Raw genomic sequence first — 21352 nt, forward strand, 5'->3', positions numbered from 1 at the left:
ATAACATCTATTTACAGAGAACAGTCGATGAGAACAACCTAAAGATTGACACAACTGAAGAAATAAAGAAGGAACCATAATGAGGTGCATGGGTGGAGCAAAGACATGGTATAGCCATGACACATACCCCTGGGTGAGTGACCCACAAATGGGAGAATAATTACAATTGCAGAGGTTCTCCCCAAGGAGTGAGGGGTTGAGCCCCACATTGGGCTCCCCAGCCTGGGGGTGCTGCACCAGGAAGATAAGACCCCAGAATGTCTGGATTTCAAGGCCAGCAGGACTTGCATACTGGAGAGTCAGAAGGCTGTAGGAAACAGACTCCACTCTTAAACGGTGTGCACAAAATCTCATATGCTCCAAGACACAGGCAGAGGCAGTAATTTGAAAGGAGCCTGGATCAGACCCATTTGCTGATCTTGGAAAACCTCCCAGAGAGGCAGGAGGAATCTAGGATTCTCTGTGGGGACGTATACTCTGGTGTCAGTCATTTTGGGGAGCACATTCTATCACGAGGACTCTGGTGTTAGCAAGAGCCATTTTGGACTCTTCTCTCCAGCCTATTTGTGCCTAGGGTTTTATTCGCCCACCTGCCTATCTGCAATAGTGCCAGAACGCTTTAAGACTAGCAGCCAGCTGCACGGGGACCTAGCTCTGCCTACTAGTGGGTGCAAGACCCAAACCCACTCACCAACAGACCAGCAACAGCTCTAGCACACAAATGCCCCACAGCCAGTCACCTCAGGACCAATCTCTGCTCACCAACAGGCTGCACCAGGCCTGGGACATCTGGGGCCCCCGAGCAGCCACCCTAGGACCAAGCTTTTCTCCCCAGCAGGTCAGCAGTAGTCCTGGGACTCCCAGGCTTAGCAGCCAACTCTGACAGAATCCAGTCCTGCCCACCAGTGGGCTACCAGCCTCCATACAAGGTGGGGCCTGACAGGGGCCAGGCCCACGTAGCAAGACACTCAGAGTAGTCAGCCCATTACTACAAAAGGACCCATGCAGCCCACATAGGGGGTATCCCTACTGTATATAGTTCTGATGACCAGAGAGGAGTGTGCTGCTGGGCCACGTAAGACATCTCCAACATAAAGCTACTTCTCCAAGATCAGAAAATGTAACTGACTTACCTAATATGTGGAAATAAAAACACAGTATTAGGCAAAATGAGGTGACAGAGCAATATGTTCCATTGAAGGAACAAGTCAGAACCCCAGAAGAAGAACTAAGGGGAGTGGAGATAAGAAATCTACCTGATAAAGAGTTCAAGGTAATGATCCAAAAATACTCAATAAACTTGGGAGGAGAATGGATGAACACAGTGAGAATTTTAACAAAGAGTTAGAAAATATAGAAGAACAAAACAACTGAAGAATACAATCATTAAAGTGAAAAAACACTACAAGGAATCAACAGCAGATTAGATGATGTAGAGGAATGGATCAGTGACTGGGAGACAGAGTAGTGCAAAAAACTTATTTGAAATAATAATAGCTGAAAACTTCCCTAAACTAGGAAAGAGAACAGACATATAGGTCCAGGAAGCACAGAGTCCCAAGCAAGATGAAACCAAAGAGGTCCACAGCAAGATATATTGCAATTAAAATAGCAAACATTAAAGGTAAACAGAGAATTGCAGAAGCAGCAATAGGAAAGCTACTCATTAGGTACAAGGGAACACTCCATAAGAAAATCAGCTGACCTTTCAGCAGAAATTTTGCAAGCCTGACGTTAGTGGCATGATATTTTCAAAGTGCTGAAAGGAACAAACTTACAATTGGAAGTAAAGGCAAAAGAGAAGACAACATCCTGGGGTAAAGTAATCCTACAACCTTGGATTAAAAAGATTCCAAGGGATGAATAAGATAAATTTTTAAGATAATGTATATAGATGCATCATGGTGTATGTTTCACATTTTAGAGCACTATGATTATAAAGAAGACAAAAATCAGAAGGAAAAAGTTAACTAAAAAGGAATTAGGATCACATTACTATTTTAGCAACATTATGTGGTGGAAGACAATTTGAGTAATATCTTCAATATTCTGAGAAAAAATAAATTTGAATGTAGAACCGAATCACAATGATATTTATCTTTAAGTAAGAACTGAGAACATTTATTACCTTTTTTGAAGAACTGATGAAAAGATATGCTCTAGCAAAATGAAAAAAAAGAAAAAGAGTCAAAGAACAAGTACATAGACATCAATTGGTTCTAGCCATGCATAGAAAATAATAGTTTAAATATGCTTATTAAACATAGGACTCATCAGTTGAATGAGGAAATACATATAAAAATATTTTAAATTTGTTTTATACTTTATATACTACTAAAGGAAAAATAACCTAGCAAATAAGATATGATCAATCTAAGACAATTCAATGAAGAAAACAAGAAGAAATGGAAAACAGAAAATAAAAAATAAGGTAGAAGAAATAAGGACAAAAGACCAACTCAAACTAAATTAACATATTTATTCTATTATTAAATGTCTCAAATCTTAGATTGTGAACTAAAAGAATCCACCTATAAACTGTTAACAGAGAATTTTTTTAAAAAGTATAGATGCTCATTTAGCAGACATTTAAAAATAATGATGAATCATCCAAACAGTGGAGAAAATAGTACTATTACATCATCTAAGTCAAAATGGAATTTAAGGACAAAAGTGTTAGATAAAACAAAAGGAGATATTTCATATCAAAAATGTCAAAATTATATGAGATTAAAACAATTTTGAAGCTTGATGCAGCTAAGACATAAGTTGGAAATATATACTAGAAGCTTTAAGAAATACAGAAAATGTTGATAAGTCCTCAAAAATTTCAGAATACTTTTCTTAAAAACAATTGGCACAATTAAAGTTGATCTAAATGGTAAATATCTGTAGACTTCTGTTTCTAGTACATGGAGCATATACATTATTTTTTAAAGCCCTTGAAATAGTCACCAAATTTGATCATACATTAGGTCACAAAGAAAAATCTCAATTTTCTCAAAAAGAAATTCTCTAATCACAATACATTTATTTTGTAATCTATGAGTCAAAGAAGAAATCAGAATGAAAATTTAAAACAATATTTTGAACTAAATGAAAATGCAATGTAGTATAGCAAAACTTGTGGGATGAAGTCAAATTATTGGTTAGAAAGAAATTTATAGCCTTCAACTCATATGTTAGAGAAAAAATGTATTAGTCAAAGATTAACAATCCATTTCTATAGGCTAGAACTATAACAGCTAATTAAATCCAAAGAATGTAAAAGGAAGAGAATAATTACGATAAGAATCAATATGACTAAAATAGAAAGTGAACTTCTACCATTTTAAAGTGAACAATTCAGCTGTAGGATATTCACGATCTTGGGCAACCACCTCCTTTATCTAATTCCAAAACGTTTTCATGCCCCCAAAAGGCAACCCTGTACCCATTAAGCTGTTGTTCCCTATTCTCACCTCCCTCTACACTCTGGCAAGCCCCAATCTGCTTTATGTCTCTATGGATTTACCTGTTCTGGATATTTCATATAAATGGAATCATACCAGAAAAAAAAGAAGAAAATAAATTTCTCTGAAAGACTGATCAAGAAAACACGTGTTACCACATGTTACTGACCAGAAGAAGACACATGTTATCAAGATCAAAAGTGCAAAGGGATACAGGTATTCAAAGAATAAAAAGAGAACATAATGAAAAATTTTATGAAATAAACTTGAAAATTTAGATAAAAAATAGCTTTGAAAGATATAAAATGTTTTATTAAACCTGATATAATAAGAAACAGCAAATATCATGACTTGTTAACCAATAAAAAATTAAATCTATAATTAAAAACTATTATAGGGCAAAATTCAGACTTCACTAGTGGCTTCACTGATAATAAAAAATATTTAAAAATAAATAAATATAAATAAAAATAAATATATATTTGAAGAAATAATATTAATATTACACAAAATTTTCCATAAGATTAAAAACTGCTTTCATTTTTAAAAATCAGGCTAAGATATTCTCATTATTGTAACCTGACATGTACATTACAAGAAAAGGAAATTACAGGCCAATATCTCTCATAAACATAGATTAATTCCAAACACATTTACTGACGTACAAAAAAGAATAACAAGTCAGTATCAAGTGGAGTTTTCTCCAGAATTACAATTTAACTTTCAAAAGTTAATCAATGCCATTCATGATATTAACAAATAAAAAAAAGGAAAAGAAAATAATTGCTTAGATTTTTAAATAAAATCATTTACTAAATTTAAACACCTATTTATGATAGAAACTCATTGTGGATTAAGAATAGAAGAGACCTTTCTCATTCTTATAAAAGGTATCAACAGAAATCTTCAGAATACACCGTATTAAAAGATGATATATTGAAATATTTCTTCCTGAGATCAGGAACAAGAGAATGATGACTTTTATCATAATTTGAATGAATATTGTATGAGAGGCCCTATAATATGCAATAATGCAAGCCTTTGAATAAAAGATATTGACAGTACATTTATCTGATGAAGGGCATATATCTACAATATAGAAGTAAATTCTATAAATCAATAAGATGAAAAATAAAACACTTGAATAGGAATTTCACAATGAAGATTTCTAAATGGCCAATAAACATGTGAAAATACACTTGGATCTGTTAACCATCAGGGGAATGTAAATTAATTCCATGGTTGGGTACAGCTACTTTCTTGCCAGGATGGCTTAAAAAAAAAGAATACTAAGGGTTGCTGAGAATGTGAGACAATCAGAACTCTTATACATTACTGATGGCTGAGAAAATGGGTAAAGTTTGGAAAACTTTGGTTATATACACTTTGATAATGACATAAACTCCACTTCTAGATATAAAGGCAACATAAATGCATGTATGTGCACCAAAAGCATGTATTATTTATTCATTATAGCTAAAAACTGATAAAAACTTAAATGCCTATTAGCAGTAAAGGAGCAAAACGTTGCTCTGTGTAGCAGCATGGATGAATCCTGCAAGCATAATGTTGCACAGAAATAGCCAGATTTTTCTTTTAGACAGATTTTATGATTCCATTTATATAAATTTCAAAAATAAGCAAAACTAATCAATGGAGGTAAAAATCTGAGTGGTAGTCACACAGAGGAGCATGGCAAGAATAATGATTGGGAAGGGTTATGAAGGAGACTTCAGACTGGGATACTACAATTCTATTTCTTGATCAGGTGGTATGTAGGTATGTTCACTTAGAAAACTCATTAAGTGGAACATTTATAATTTGTGTACCTTCTGTAATATATCATACTTAAAAAGCTACTTAAACTAATATTTTCTATGCATCAAAAATAACCAATCAAAAAATATTGTGGTAAAAGGAATCCATTCACAATAGCCACAAAACATGTATGAAGAAAGCTAATGTTACATGTGCAAGGCATATCTAGAGAAAACAATAAAATTATATTGAAGCATGTAAAGTAAAACAAGAATAAATAAACACTGAATGAATCCACAATTTTCTTAGATGAACAAAACAGAATTGTTAGCTAATTAATACACTCATATAAATAAGACCCCCCAAATATTATTTTCATGGAACTGTCATATTCTTAAGTTCATGAGTAAAAGAAAATGCTCATAAACAGCATTTTTTTTTTTTTGGCAGGAAGAGAATGGGTACCGATCTGCTCTCATCAAAATAGAAAATACGTTTAAAGTAATAAATACAATATTTGCACACCAATAGTCAAATTAACAAAAGGGAATAATTTCTTAAAGAGAAAAAGATACAAGGAAATTTATAATAATAGTGTTCTTTCAAATCCATGTATAATGCATTCAACACATGTTGTTGAGATAACTATTACTCATTAGTAAAATATTAGGTTAACACTATTCCTTACATCACATATTGAAATAAATTCAAAAAGAATTAAAGAACTATATGTAGAACAGTGGATACGGATTGAAAACTTAAAGGACTTCTAAGATTTGGTCTTTAGTTAAGTCTAGTCTCATCCTCTACAATCTTGGCTCTTGCACATTTCTGAATTTCTCTTAATTCCTCAAATATTTTCTTTAACCTTTACCCCTTTGTCTTTCTTTTCTCTCTCCTCTCCCTAGAATTCCTAACTCCCACTCATCCTTTAAACCTTAATTTATAAATGGCTTCCTTCTGACATGAAGAAGAAGGAAACATCCTTCCTATCAATTATTTTAAGACAACACATGTTTAACCATTTCCGTGCTTTCATTTCACGATGTCTTGTAGTTTTATTTTGTTCTTGCGGGGGACCTTGTGTCTTTCATACTCTTGTTTTTCTTTACGCATTTCTATTTCCTCACTTAGTATCATACATAACTTTGTTAACTATTCACTATTCATGAAGTGCCATTCTTTTGTAAAATATGCGGGGTTATTTTTAGTCATGTCCCTACACCCTGCAAAGCATTTCCTAATGTAGTATTTTTCTGAATTTATTAGAAAATTCTCCATTCAAAACTGTCTCAGAAGAGAAGCAAACGAAAATGATTCTCTATGTTTAATTATAGGTTTGCGTCAGGGGGTTTAATTTTGTTTGTAAGTATGCAATGAGTATATTGTATTACCTGTTATGAGTTTGTGCTTTCTTTCTCAAATTTAATGCACACGTTTTCTGCAGAGCAGGAACTGATGACTCATCATTTCTGTGACTTGTATTTCTGTGGTTCTCATTTTCTCTGAAATTCGGTGTCTTTATCTTTAAGATAAGGGGTTTGGGTTTCATGCCTTACATAGCTAAAATTCTAGAATCATTGAGTGTAACAGAAAATTTATATTCCACAATGGGGACTTTAAACCCAGTTAAGAATGCAGATTATCTGTGTGTATATGTTTGACTCCACCACATAAATTATGGTATTGCCTAAAGAATTTATTAGTTTTCCTTGATTTGTGGTGAAAAATATTGTAAATATATATGTTATGTATAAAAATACAGGAATTTCCCAATAATAGCGGGTAGATGTCAGGAAGCATTAAACGTGTCTCATACATGCCACGGTTAACCTCTTTTGAAGGTGCTTCATCAAGGACACACATAAAGTTTGCTCCTGAACCATGAATCAGAGAAAATAAAAAGAGATAGGGGAAACCAAGTACTTGTGGTGGTTAAAAGCAGGCTGATTCTCTAAATGCAGTGAAAATAAAGCTTCAGCGTCATTTTAAGTGTATAGTTTCCTCGTGGTTATTTATGCAAAGGAAATTATCTCTATTCCTTTACTTATGATAATGTTTAATAAATTAACCAGGTAGTGGTGTGATAAAAAAAAGATGATTAGGGAGTAAGTCACAAAATTATTTTATGAAAGATATTTTTGTAAGTGAACAAAATGAACATGAAATGGACCTGTAGGCAGAGTAAGAATTGTGATTTATTTATACAGGATTTCATGTGTTAGCTGTTGTTAATAATCTCAAGAGATAAACTGAGGCTACTCTAATGGTCTTTATCACTTCCTGTTCTGGAGCAAGAATTGTCTGTGTTTGGGATTTGCCAATACAGAGCATCATCTCCTCTGTCCCCCTCCAAATGATACAGGACTTCAGGCCACAACGTCACCTGTTGTGGCTGTTTGCTGGGGCTTCTTCAATGCAGAGAGGCCAGACACATCACCAAGAGCTGCACACAGCCTCAGGGTCCTCCCAGGTAACATTCCAGCAAGCCCAGATTCTGCATCAATTTCGTAGAGCTATTTCACCAAATTTTCAATGAAATCCTAACCCCTGTATGTGAACATCATTATTGCTTTGTTTTAAATATGCCCTTGAATACCCCAGGCACCATCAGTGGCCTTTACAGCTTCTGGGTGCTGCTGCCACCTGGTTCCACTTGCTTCTGTGCTACAAAAAAAGCCTCAGTCAGTGGATGGTGTGTATGTTCCCACTGCACCCAGTATTCTTGTTTCTGGGGGTCCTCCCACTCTGTGGTTTCTGGCCAGTGGTGTTCGGATAAATGTTTAGTTACTGGCTCTCTGAGGGAGGTGGGGGGAGCCCTGATCTGTAGCATTTGCCCATTTTCATGGTGTAAGTACTCCACCATGGGCAATTTCAACCCAGCAAAGTGACATCACAGGAGGTCTTAGGAAGAGATGCACACAATTGGCCCTGAGAGCTGATACACACTGGCTCCAGCACACACACAGCTGCTTTTGGCTGTTGCTTTTTTTTTTAACGAAAGCTTTACATTTTTCTCCTTCATCCACTTAAAACTACTTATTGTCCTCATTAGTAAAGCATTGGCCAGTTCTTTCGATTTATAGTTCCCCTGCTGCTGCTATTCATCTTCTGTCTGCTCCTAGTTCTCCTTCTCCATCTCTCCCTTTTCTCCTTATCCTTTTCCTATATTTAGAATTTTGGCGGTCAGAGAATATTTACGTGGCACCACCCATTATCTCACTCAGGGGTGTATATTTTCACTCACCACCGTTTAAAAGCACAATGTGTGACTTTAAATACTCCAAGGTGAATTGATTGCCCATCCTGAGCACACCGCCAGAGATGAACTCAAAGGAAACACAGATCAGAATGCACCGCCTTGGGGTCCCTAGATGGCACCTTGCCCAATCCTTTCCCCACGTGGTTATGAGAGAGGCAGGCTCAGTTACAGACAGTCGTGGAGCAACGCTCAAAGCCATTTAAGTAATTATATCCTGTGCTGATTGATGCTTTCTCTGCTATCTCTATACTAGACCTTGGAGCAGGAGTAGAGTGAGAAAGAAATATCAGTGGAGCAGATATATAGTTAATTTATTTGCATATTTTATTCTTTTCCCTTAATCCAGATGTTCTAGCCTTAGAAAACCTTAGCTCATCAGAAAAAAAAAATGCTGATCCTGAAGACTTTATTCCCTGTGACCTAATCAGTGGCAGATTCATAAAGGTTCATTACAGTTGGTTATGGGGAAAGGGAAAGGGGGTTGACCAGAGAAACAATAGAAATTTCTGGAAGTGTGAGTGCCTGTTTGAGACTGCTGATCATGATTAATTTATAGTGATACAAATCTATCCTGCAGGCATGAATAAAGGTAGGGGTGGGGTAGTAGAATTCATCCTAGTTGGTGCAACACATGTCAGCATGCAGGTGAGTTATAGTGATGAGGCAGTAAACTTGAAGCAACTCTAATTTACATGAAATATATCATCTAAAACGTTAATATTTTTATTATGACCAATAACACATTACCAAGTCAAACAACAGCAACTGCTAATAGCTAATTGTTATTAATGACACATTGTTTGTGCCGTGTTGCCTTTCCACGCCAGTGCTCGGTGGGTTTTGATGAACATGGCTGAGCACTGCTCTACTAGACTGAAAATTTGAATCTGAGTCTTTTCATACTTAGTACTGTTGGTCCTACTACACCATAGTATCTTCCTTGTGGATTCTCTTGCTTTACTTTATTTCGATGTATTTGGAACTATAATATTTTCCACTCCTTTGTTACTGGAACCAACGGAGACATTGACAGTCAAAAATCTCTGTTATTGGTGCTTCATTTCCTTACTGTCTACATAAGCAGCTTGGAAGACCAAAGATATCTGGCTATGATATACTTTCCCTTAATGAACGTCACCAAGAAAACTCACAAGATCTTCCTTTACATTTTAAATTCTGGAGACTCATGACACAGTTATGAAAAATCACTTTAACTCTGCACTGTTATTAAAGGCAAAGGATGAGGGCATCTAACCTGACTTGTCACCATCATCATAGACATCAACATCACGCTAGGGCAGAGAGTAAAGGCAGAGAGTTAATTAAGCTTAAAGGCAGTTAGGGGAGTAGGGAGATTTTGTATAAAGCACAATGGCTTTCACTCAGATTGTCCTCATTTTGAAGTTTTAGGGTTTAAAAAGGACTGCAATGTAGGGAGAGTGAAAGATCTAAAAAGCTAATTAGAGCACTAGGGTACTCTGCTTTGAGGCATATGGTGAGCAATTAGACTTGAGGAAACTGACAGCACACACACCAGACCATCTGAGTCAACTTTTGGGGTAAACATCTGTAAATAAGAGCAACACAGCTGCGTGTGAGGGTCTCCCTTGTCTGGTACACCATGGAGCAGCACAGAGAAATCTAGCAGTGCTGGATGTCAGACTCTGGGAGATGGTGTCTGGCTTGGGCTACAGAACTTTTATGCTACATGACTGGGGAAACATCACCCCTCCCCTGGTGTGATCATGGCTTGGGATCCAACAGCAGGATGATAGCAGAATGTTGGCTTCTCTTCCTGTTTTCCCTGTTCACCTTTCTTGGTTGGAGTGAACAAGCTCCAACCCTGGAATGGTCAGAAGGCTGAGCCCCAAGCTGTAGGTTTTGTGGGCCAGTGGTTCCCAGTCCTGGTACGCACGTCAGCACCAGTCCTGATCCACCATCGCAGCGCCAGATCAGGGCAGACTGATTTGACCACTTGGCTGTAGCCAGTTCTTGCGGTGTTCTGCGGATGCTCTCCAGGTCAGACAGGAGAGAATCAATCTTACCAGCTTGATTCTTACCTCCATCCCAGCCCATACAACACAAGAGAAAGTCAAGGTGCTTTTCCCACTTGAAGTCTCTGTCAGAATATAATGAGGCTCAGAATGTTCAGAGCAGCCTGAGTGTCTAGTTGGACTAGCTTATGTCCAAAGTGGAGACCAGGTATTGCCTTTGCTGGATATTAGCACCATTGCCTGGCGTTAGTAGAACCTTTGATGGCTGCAGGGGTGTCTGAACAAATAGCTGAACGATTTGAAAGTAGAAACTTCATGGGAATAGGATTGAAGTTGGACCCATGAGAGGAGAGTGATAGGAAAGAAGTGGTGGTGGTTTTTGTTCCTTTTAGCAGTACTTGTTTAAAAAAATGATGTGAAGGAATTCTTTGATAAATAAGTTTTTAAAGTTAGAAAATAAGAAAAATACATTTTGATAAATACAGAGAACAAAAAGCAGTTGTAATGGAAGCACTAAAAAATAATTGTCCAGGAGAGAAACTAAAATGATTACAAGATTAGGGACTTGATCTACCTATTTATACCTATTTATTTATGTCTATGTATCTGATACCTGTACATCTATATACCTATATATCTATATCTATATCTATATCTATATATCTATCTATATACCAACAAATACCTTAATTTTGTTTGGAAATACTCATTTCTTTCCAAATGCCACCTCTGGGATGTTACAAATAGACCACACAGGATTGCTTTTAGTGCCGCTGACCCCAACTTTATCAATAAATTTAACCTGTAAGGAAAATTTACAAGGCACTACCTGCAGGCGTTCACCTTCTCTCTTGACTCTCTTCAGAAACAAGCCTTAAACACCAGCCCTAAACACTCATTTTGGCTTCCTGGCTCCCCAAGGGGCCCATGTTTCCACTGCTCAGATGTTGCCCAGGGTAATGTACTGAGGAAAAAAAGAACTCACTCTGATGGATTTGTCAGTTCGCCACAAAAGGTACTCATTCTTCTGGATTTTCAGACCTGTTGGGCTGTCTTATCCAAGCTGTGAGCAGTCATACAAGAGTGACCTCAGTTCTGTCAGGGGTCACTACCTGCAAACAGTGAGAACAACCAATTTCTTGGACTAAACCTGCATGACTGGCCAATACCATCTATTTTTTGAAAGAGAGAGACAAAGTTTTGACCGGGATAGTGAACTTGTGACCAGAATCCTGGCTCTGGCTTGTCTTTTGTTTCCACGAGAACTGGGTGAAGTACTTGTTATTTTTATTTTTGAATTTGGACATTGAGGCATAGTAAGGAGATGCTGGAGGTTGGTTCAATCTCCCTTCAACCTTGTTCAACCAAGTCACTTTGATCAAATCATTTTGACCTCTCTGAGTCAGAGCTTTGAAATGGGGGTAGATATACTTTATCTGGCAGATGGCATACTTTGAAACATAAAGCCTCAGAAAGTAAAGTGTAAGAACTAGTGAAAAAATCCGAGTTTCTTTTCCTTCTACTTCATTCAATTTATTCTCTTCTAGTTGGCCCTCTTGACTTTCAAGGTTGGTGGCATCCTACAAACATCACGACAACACATATCCTTGGAATAAATATTAGGTGACACAACCTTAAGGTCAAAACACCTTTATGATTGGATTTTTTGTTGGGTTCTTTTAAGTTCAAAATTTCCAGTTTTAAGTAAGTCATGCACAGTAGTAGTCCCAAAGAATAAAAGAGAACAGAAAAATTAAAAAAAGGATCTTAGAGAGAATGAGCTAGAAAATCTATGTCATCTTTCCTGCTCATGCCCTTTAATAGTAGCAAAAACAGCCTGGGCTTTGTGAAAGGGGAGATACCACGCTATGCCTTCATTCTATCTGGGACAGTTACTCATTAATTCCCTAAATATTCAAGGAGCTCCCACATACTAAGCACTGTGCTATACACCAGAGGTACAGAAATGTATGAGATCTGTGCCTTCTCTCCAGGAGCTCACAGCCTACCCAGCAAGTCACTTCCACAAGTAATTTATTTATTTTTTTCATTTAATTTTTATTTTATACTGGAGTATAGTGGGTTTAAAATGTTGTGTTAGTTTCAGGTGTACAGCAAAGTGATTCAGTTATACATATGCATATATCCATCCTTTTTCAGATTCTTTTCCCATATAGGTTATTACAGAATATTGAGTGGAGTTCCCTGTGCTCTACAGTAGGTCCTTGCTGATTATATCTATTTTATCTATAGTAAGGTGTACATGTTAATCCCAAACTCCTAATTTATCCCTCCCCACCCCCAACCACCTTTCCCCTTTGGTAACCATAAGTTTGTTTTCAAAGTCTGTGAGTCTGTTTCTGTTCTGTAAATAAGTTCATCTGTATCATTTTTTTCAGATTCCACATATAAGTCATATCATATGATATTTGTCTTTCTCTGTCTGGCTTACTTCACTTAGTATGAAAATCGCTAGGTCCATCCATTTTGCTGCAAACACAAGAAGTTTAGATCAGAGCCCTATGTTTAAAACTTTCCAGATTGTTCTTGGGCTGTTTTCATATTTCCCTGGCAAATCAAGCTTACTTTGCTGTACCCCTCACAGGTACACTGAGTACCACTATTGGCTGAGCTTTCTGTTAGGCATCAAAGAGACACCAATGAGAAGAGTTAACAGTACCTTCCCCTTCTTAGGAGTACCAAATCCTCCAGTTTAGACTTTTGACCTCCTTCTTCCATATTCTCCTGCTTTGGCCATTACTGTGGTCTCAAGAGCAATATTCTGCCTGGATCAGTTGATTTAAACTATACTATTATTCAGTCTCACAAAGGAGAAAGAATACTTAGTAAAAGTAACATAGAATCACATTACAGAACCATTAGTTTCAATCTTCTTTACTACAAAATCTTTTTCAAGCTCCACTAAAAGTAGCAAAATAGGTTGCTGAGTTATACCTTCTTTCCGACAATCATCAGTCAGTATGCACTAGAAAAACTGATAATTAACATCATTCTTTTATTAAAATTTTACTGTACACCTGCTATCTGTGCCCAAACGCTTTGCTGGGCACTCAGGATTTAAAGAGACCTCAGTTTCATTCCCTGTTCTCCAGGGATTTACTAGGAGAGATGGAGAAGTAAATGAAATTCCTAGGGAATGAGGTTTTGAGGAAATAGGAGAATTTCTATGTGGGCTGTCATATTCACGCGCATTTATGATCAATTAAGATTTAACCCATCTTGGTAGTAATATCAAGCCCAAGAGACCATATCTAGAAAAGTTCTTATATTTGAGCCACTTCTGCCTTTTGGCTGTAACATAGAGAGTTTTTCTCCCTGGCAGTTTATGTAGATTTTCAACTTAGTGGATTTTCTGTTAAAAATGGCCGTGGTTTGTCATAGACAAAAATGCACATGTCTCTGTAGGAAATTCTTTCAGTGACTGAAATAAAAACCAGTGCAGTCCTGTTTCATTACTAGTCTGTTGTGCATTTCACTTCTGCTGCTCCCTCAAATACAGTGATATTCAGCCTGTTTTCTTTGAAAAAAACTCTCAACATGCCATACCACTGTCCCTCCCCTGCAGGTTGAAGGATGCCATTTCTCATTCTCCAGTGTATTGTTTCTCTTGGATAATGACGACTGTATACTTTGTGTCTTTCAAATGCACATTGCTTCGAAGAATGGACATTTCCACTTCTCCCATTTCTGAGTTGTTGTCTGCGGATAATATGAAAAGCAACTGGATGTTTACGGCACACAGTAAGATTCAATGGCATGGCTTTGAGTTAAAGTGTTTTCTCTCTCCTTTCTGAATCATGCTCCTCTGGGCAGTCACTGAGATTTGGTGAGGAAAAGGTGCTGGGCAGCCCTGCAACTGACTGGTACTTTGAACGACTAGGAATGGAAAGTGACAGTTCACTGATCTTTACTGTCTGGAGGAGCTGGATCACTGGACATGCCAAGTCCCTTGAGGAAATGCAAGTCCCCCTCAGACATCATTCCCACCCTTTTGCTGCTTTGGTATCAGGAATGCTTTATATAGGGCAGATTGATTCAAGTTGGGGGAGTAGAAGGACGTGCTCTCAGTCCCTCTTGCGACAACACCAGAATCACAACTAACTGCTGAACAATCGTCGACAGGAAGACACTGGAACTCACCAAAAAAGATACCCCACATCCAAAGACAAAGGAGAAGTCACAATGAGATGGTAGGAGGGGCGCAATCACAGTAAAATCAAATCCTGTAACTGCTGGGTGGGTGACTCACAAACTAGAGAACAATTATACCACAGAAGTCTACCCACTGGAGTGAAGGTTCTGAGCCCCATTCAGGCTTCCCAACCTGGGGGTCTGGCAACAGGAGGAGGAATTCCTAGAGAATCAGACTTTGAAAGCTAGTGGGATTTGATTGCAGGACTTTGACAGGACTGGGGGAAACAGAGACTCCACCCTTGGAGAGCACACACAAAGTAGTGTGCGCATCAGGACCCAGGGGGAAGAAGCAGTCACCCCATAGTAGACTGAAACAGACTACCTGCTAGTGTTGCAGGGTCCCCTGCAGAGGTAGGGGGCAGCTGTGGCTCACCAAGGGGACAAGGACCCTGGCAACAGAAGTTCTGGGAAGTACTCCTTGCCATGAGCCCTCCCAGAGTCCACCGTTAGCCCCACCAAAGAGCCTGTAGGCTCCAGTGCTGGGTCGCCTCAGGCCAAACAACCAACAGGGAGGGAACCCAGCCCCACCCATCAGCAGACAGGTGTATTAAAGTTTCACTGAGCTCTGCCCACCAGAGCAACAGCCAGCTCTACCCAGCACCAGTCCCTCCCATCAGGAAGCTTGCACAAGCCTTGTAGATAGCCTCATCCACTAGAGGCAGACAGCAGAAGCAAGAAGAACTACAATCCTGCAACCTGTGGAACAAAAACCACATTCACAGAAAGATAGACAAAATGAAAAGGCAGAGGACTATGTACCAGATGAAGGGGAAAGATAAAACCCCTGAAAGACAACTAAAGGAGGTGGAGATAGGCAACCTTACAGAGAAGGAATTCAGAATAATGATAGTGAAGATGATCCAGGACCTTGGAAAAAGAATGTAGACAAAGATCAAGAAGATGCAAGAAATCTTTAACAAAGACCTAGAAGAATTAAAGAACAAACACCTAGAAGAATTAAAGAACAAACAAACAGAGATGAACAATACAGTAACTGAAATGAAAAATACACTAGAGGGAATCAATAGCAGAATAACCGAGGCAGAAGAATGGATAAGTGACCTGGAAGACAGAATGGTGGAATTAACTGCCATGGAACAGAATAAAGAAAAAAGAATGAAAAGAAACGAAGACAGCCTAAGAGACCTCTGGGACAATATTAAATGCACCAACATTTGCATTTTAGGGGTCCCAGAAGGAGAAGAGAGAGAGAAAGGATCTGAGAAAGTATTTGAAAAGATTATAGTAAAAAATTTCCCTAACATGGGAAAGGAAATAGCCACCCAAGTCTAGAAAGTGCAGAGAGTCCCAGGCAGGATAAACCCAAGGAGAAACATGCCAAGACACAAAGTAATCAAATTGACAAAAATTAAAGACAAAGAAAAATTATTAAATGCAACAAGGGGAAAATGACAAATAATATACAAGGGAACTCCCATACGGTTAACAGCGGATTTCTCAGCAGAAACTCTACAAGCCAGAAGGGAGTGGCATGGTGTATTTAAAGTGATGAAAGGGAAGAACCTACAACCAAGATTACTCTACACAGCAAGGATCTCATTCAGATTCGATGGAGAAATCAAAAGCTTTACAGACAAGCAAAAGCTAAGAGAATTCAGCACCACCAAACCAGTTCTACAACAAATGCTAAAGGAACTTCTCTAAGTGGGAAACACAGAGAAGAAAAGGACGTACAAAAACAAACCCAAAACAATTAAGGAAATGGTAATAGGAGCAAACATATCAATAATTACCTTAAATGTGAATGGATTAAATGCTCCAACCAAAAGACACTGGCTCTCTGAATGGACAGAAACAAGACCCATATATATGCTGTCTACAAGAGACCCACTTCAGACCTAGGGATACATACAGACTGAAAGTGAGGGGATGGAAAAAGATATTCCATTCAAATGGAAATCAAAAGAAAGCTGGAGTAGCAATACTCATATCAGATGAAATAGACTTTAAAATAAAGAATGTTATAAGAGACAAGAAAGGACACTACATAATGATCAAGGGATCAATCCAAGAAGATATAACAATTGTAAATATATATGCACCCAACATAGGAGGACCTCAATACATAAGGCAAATGCTAACAGCTCTAAAATAGGAAATCGACAGTAACACAATAATTGTGGGGTACTTTAACACCTCACACCAATGGACAGAACATTCAGACAGAAAATTAATAAGGAAACACAGGCTTTAAATGACACAATAGACCAAATAGATTTAATTGATATTTATAGGACATTCCATCCGAAAACAGCAGATTACACTTCTCCAGTGCACATGGAATGTTCTCCAGGATAGATCACATCTTGGGTCACAAATCAAGCCTTGGTAAATTTAAGAAATTTGAAATCATATGAAGCATCTTTTCTGACCAAAACGCTATCAGATTAGAAATCAATTACAGGGAAAAAACCCGTAAAAAACACAAACACATGGAGCTAAACAATATGTTACTAAACAACCAAGAGATCACTGAAGAAATCAAAGAGGAAATCAAAAAATACCTAGGGACAAATGACAATGAAAACACGACAGTAAAAACCTATGGGATGCAGCAAAAGCTGTCCAAAGAGGGAAGTTTATAGCAATACAGTCCTACCTCAAGAAACAAGAAAAATCTCACATAAACAATCTAACCTTACACCTAAAGGAACTAGAGGCAGAAGAATAAAGAAAACCCGAAGTTAGCAGAAGGAAAGAAATCATAAAGATCAGAGCAGAAATAAATGAAATAGAAACAAAGAAAACAATAGCAAAGATCAATAAAACTAAAAGCTGGTTCTTTGAGAAGATAAACAAGATTGACAAACCTTTAGCAAGACTCATCAAGAAAAAGAGGGAGAGGACTCAAATCAGTAAAATTAGAAATGAAAAAGGAGAAGTTACAAAAAACACCGCAGAAATACAAAGCATCATAAGAGACTACTATGAGCAACTCTGTGCCAATAAAATGGACAACCTGGAAGAAATGGACAAATTCTTAGAAAGGTATAACCTTCCAAGACTGAACCAGGAAGAAATAGGAAATATATAAGAAAAAGAAATGAGACCTAACGAAACTTAAAAGCTTTTGCACAGAAAAGGAAACCATAAACAAAATGAAAACACATCTTTCAAACCAGATCAACATGCAATCTTTTCTCTCTTGTCTGCGTGATGTGATTTTGCTGGGCTGAATCAACAAAGGCAAATTTTAAAAAGTTTCCTTTTAAATTCAATCTTCCTCTTTATCATTCAAAGTAATATTTTTGTCTAACATAACTCAGTTCTTTCCTCTCCCTTCCCCCCTTCCTTCCTCCCTCCCTCCCTCCCTTCCTTCCTTCCTTCCTCCCTCCCTTCCTTCCTTCCTTCCTCCCTCCCTTCCTTCCTTCCTTCCTTCCTTCCTTCCTTCTTTCCTTCCTTCCTATTTTTCACCCAACTTTACTGAGGTACAGTTTACATACAATAAAATTCACTCATTTCAAGGCATAGCTTGTTGACCTTTGGCAATTTTAAACAGTCATGTAACTACCATTACAATCAACATATAGAACATTTTCATCACTATAAAAAAGTATTCCCATGTTTTTTTGTAGACAATCCCCTCTCCAAACCCCTGGGTTTAAGCAGCCTTTGATCTGCTTTATGGTACTATAGCTTTTCCTTTTCTAGATTTCACGTAATTATTGTCATACATTATAGTCTTTTGTTTCTGGCTTCTTTCATTTGTCATAGTACGTTAAATATTTATCCATATTGTTGCATGAATTGATAGTTCATTCCTTTCTATTGCTAATATTCCATAGTATAGTTATACCACGATTTGTTTATCTATACACTAGTTGATGTGTATTTGGTTATTTTAAGTTTTGGCTATTATAAAGCTTTTCTGAACATTTATATAAAAGTCTATGTGGATTTTTCATTTTTCCTGAGTACATACTTAGGAGTGGAATTTCTGGGTCAATGGAAGGACACATTTAGCTTCATAAGAAACTGCCAAGCTGTTTTCCCAAGTGGCCTCTCTTTTTTTTCAAGCCCGTCAGAAATTATGAAAATTCCAGTTTCTCACATACTTGTTAACACTTGGCAGCGTTTACTAGTCTTTTAAATTTTATTTATTTATTCCTTTAGGCTGCACCAAGTGGCTTGCAGGATCTTAGTTCCGCAACCAAGGATTGAACCCAGGCCCAGATAGTGAAAGCACTGAGTTCTAACCACTGGAATGCCAGGGAATTCCCAGTCTTTTTAATTTTAGACAATCTAGTGGGTATGTAGTGGTATGCCACTGTTATTTTAATTGTACTTCCCTGATAACTAGTGATATTGAACACCTCTTTATGGGTTTACTGTTTATTTGTAAATCTTTTTATTTGAAATGTGTTCAACTGTTTTGCTCGTTTTTAAAAACTGGGCTGTTTTTCTTTTTATTACTGTGTTCCAAGAATTCTTTACATATCCTGCATAACAGTTCTTTGTGAGATAAGTGTTTTGCAAATATTTTTTCTCAGTTCATGGCTTGTCTTTCCATTTTTTAAACTGTGCCCCTAGAAGAACAAAAATCTTTTAACTTTGATGAAGTTCACTTTATCTATTTTAGTATGTTTCATGATTTTTTTTCCTGTTTAAGCACTCTTGCCTAATCCAATGTCACAAAGATTTTCCCCTATGTTTTCTTCCAGAAGTTTTATTTTAGATCTTCGAATGAGGTTCATGATCCGTTTGACTTAATTTTTGTGTATGGTTTGAGTTCATGTTTAAGGACAACTTTTTTATGTATACAAAATCTCCAGCTTTTCCAGCGTGCTAGTTGAGAAGACTGTCCTTTTCCCATTGATTCCCTTGGCATCTTCCTCAAAGTCAGGTAACCTTGTAGGCATGGATCTGTTTCTTGGCTATTTTATTCCATTGATCTAAATGTCTGTACTTATTCCAGTAGCATATGATCTTGATTAGTGCAGTTGTGTGCTATATCTTGAAGTCTTCCAATCTTGTTCTTTAAAAAAAATGGTTTGGTTATTTTAGTCCCCTTGCCTTTCCATACAGATTTTGGAATTAGTTTGCCATTTCTTCAAAAAAGCCTACTGGCATTTCTATTGAGATTGAGGTAGAATTAAATCTAAAGTTGAATTTCAGGAGAAAGACAATCTTAACCATAGTGAGTCTTCCTTAATTACATTTGCTGTCTTCAAAATTACTCCAGGTGACACTTTTGTCAGTTTCTGGTGCTACTTAACATGAATAACTCTTTTTCAGCTTATCTATAGCAGCCTCTTTATTGTGTCTCCAGCCTCGACAAACACTTCTCTTGCTAAGGCCACGTTTGAGATTTTTGCAGATTCAGCACTCCACTCTGTGTATCAAATTTTGTCAGTTTTCTTTTTTTTTTTTTTTAATGTTGAGTTTCTTTAGGAGTTTTTTTGTTTAAATTCCTCTACTTTTTTTTTTAAACTTATTTATTTATTATTTATGGGTGTGTTGGGTCTTCGTTTCTGTGCGAGGGCTTTCTCTAGTTGCGACAAGTGGGGGCCACTCCTCATCGCGGTGCGTGGGCCTCTCATTATCACGGCCTCTCTTGTTGCAGAGCACAGGCTCCAGACGCGCAGGCTCAGTAATTGCAGCTCACGGGCTTAGTTGCTCCGCGGCATGTGGGATCTTCCCAGACCAGGGCTCGAACCCGTGTCCCCTGCATCAGCAGGCAGATTCTCAACCACTGCGCCACCAGGGAAGCCCTGTCAGTTTTCTATTTCTGAATAACAGAACACCAAAAAATTTAGTGGCTTAAAACAGCAACCTTTTATTTACTTATGTTTCTTTGGGTCATTGTTTTGGGCTGTGCTCAACTGGGTCATTGCTTTGGGTTCAGCTCGTCTCAGCTGGAGTTACTCAGGCAATCAGTTATGTGGTCCCTCAGTGGGGGCTGAATGGTCTAAGACAGCCCCAGTCACATGCTTGGCATTTGGTGCTGGCTGACAGCTGGGTTGCCATGTACTCATTCGTAAGAAGGTTAGACTGGGCTTCTTCACGTGGTGACAGCAGCATTCCATGAGATAGCAGAGGCCATGCTGCTTCTAGAGACTCAGGACTCCCACAGTGGATCTTCTGCCACATTCTATTGGTAAAGCAAGACACAAGGCCCACCCAAATTCCAGAGGTGGGGAAATAGACTCTGCCTCTTAATTGGAGGACTAACAAAGCCACACTGAAGAGAAGTTTGATGCTGGAATGGGAAGAATAATTGCAGTGACCTGTGCGAACAATCTACTAGAGAAGCTTGATAAATATGTTTTGGTATAAGGGAAATAAGCTAACACTTAAGTATCTAAAATATAAATTAAACTATCTAGCCAGTACAAACATCATTTTAGATTTGATTGATAAACCTAATAATGAAAAAAATCTCAACCACTATACAGATAGTTTTTTTTCTTTATAAATATATACTTCCATTTATACATTATATATGGCTTCTGAGTAGCACATTGGCTATTTTATACTTCAAAAATTCTTTCTATAGCAGAACATTTTCAGACTTTCTAGAATGAAATATTACCTTAAATTCCATTATATATATTTTCCAAGAATGTTATTGGTGCACAATGCAATGAATGGGACTTAAAAGAACAGAAATAACATGTCTTCAGTGAAAAAAATTTAAGGAGTGTACTTTG

This window comes from Balaenoptera ricei, chromosome 12, assembly GCF_028023285.1.
Source record: "Balaenoptera ricei isolate mBalRic1 chromosome 12, mBalRic1.hap2, whole genome shotgun sequence".
In the NCBI taxonomy this organism is placed as follows: domain Eukaryota; kingdom Metazoa; phylum Chordata; class Mammalia; order Artiodactyla; family Balaenopteridae; genus Balaenoptera; species Balaenoptera ricei.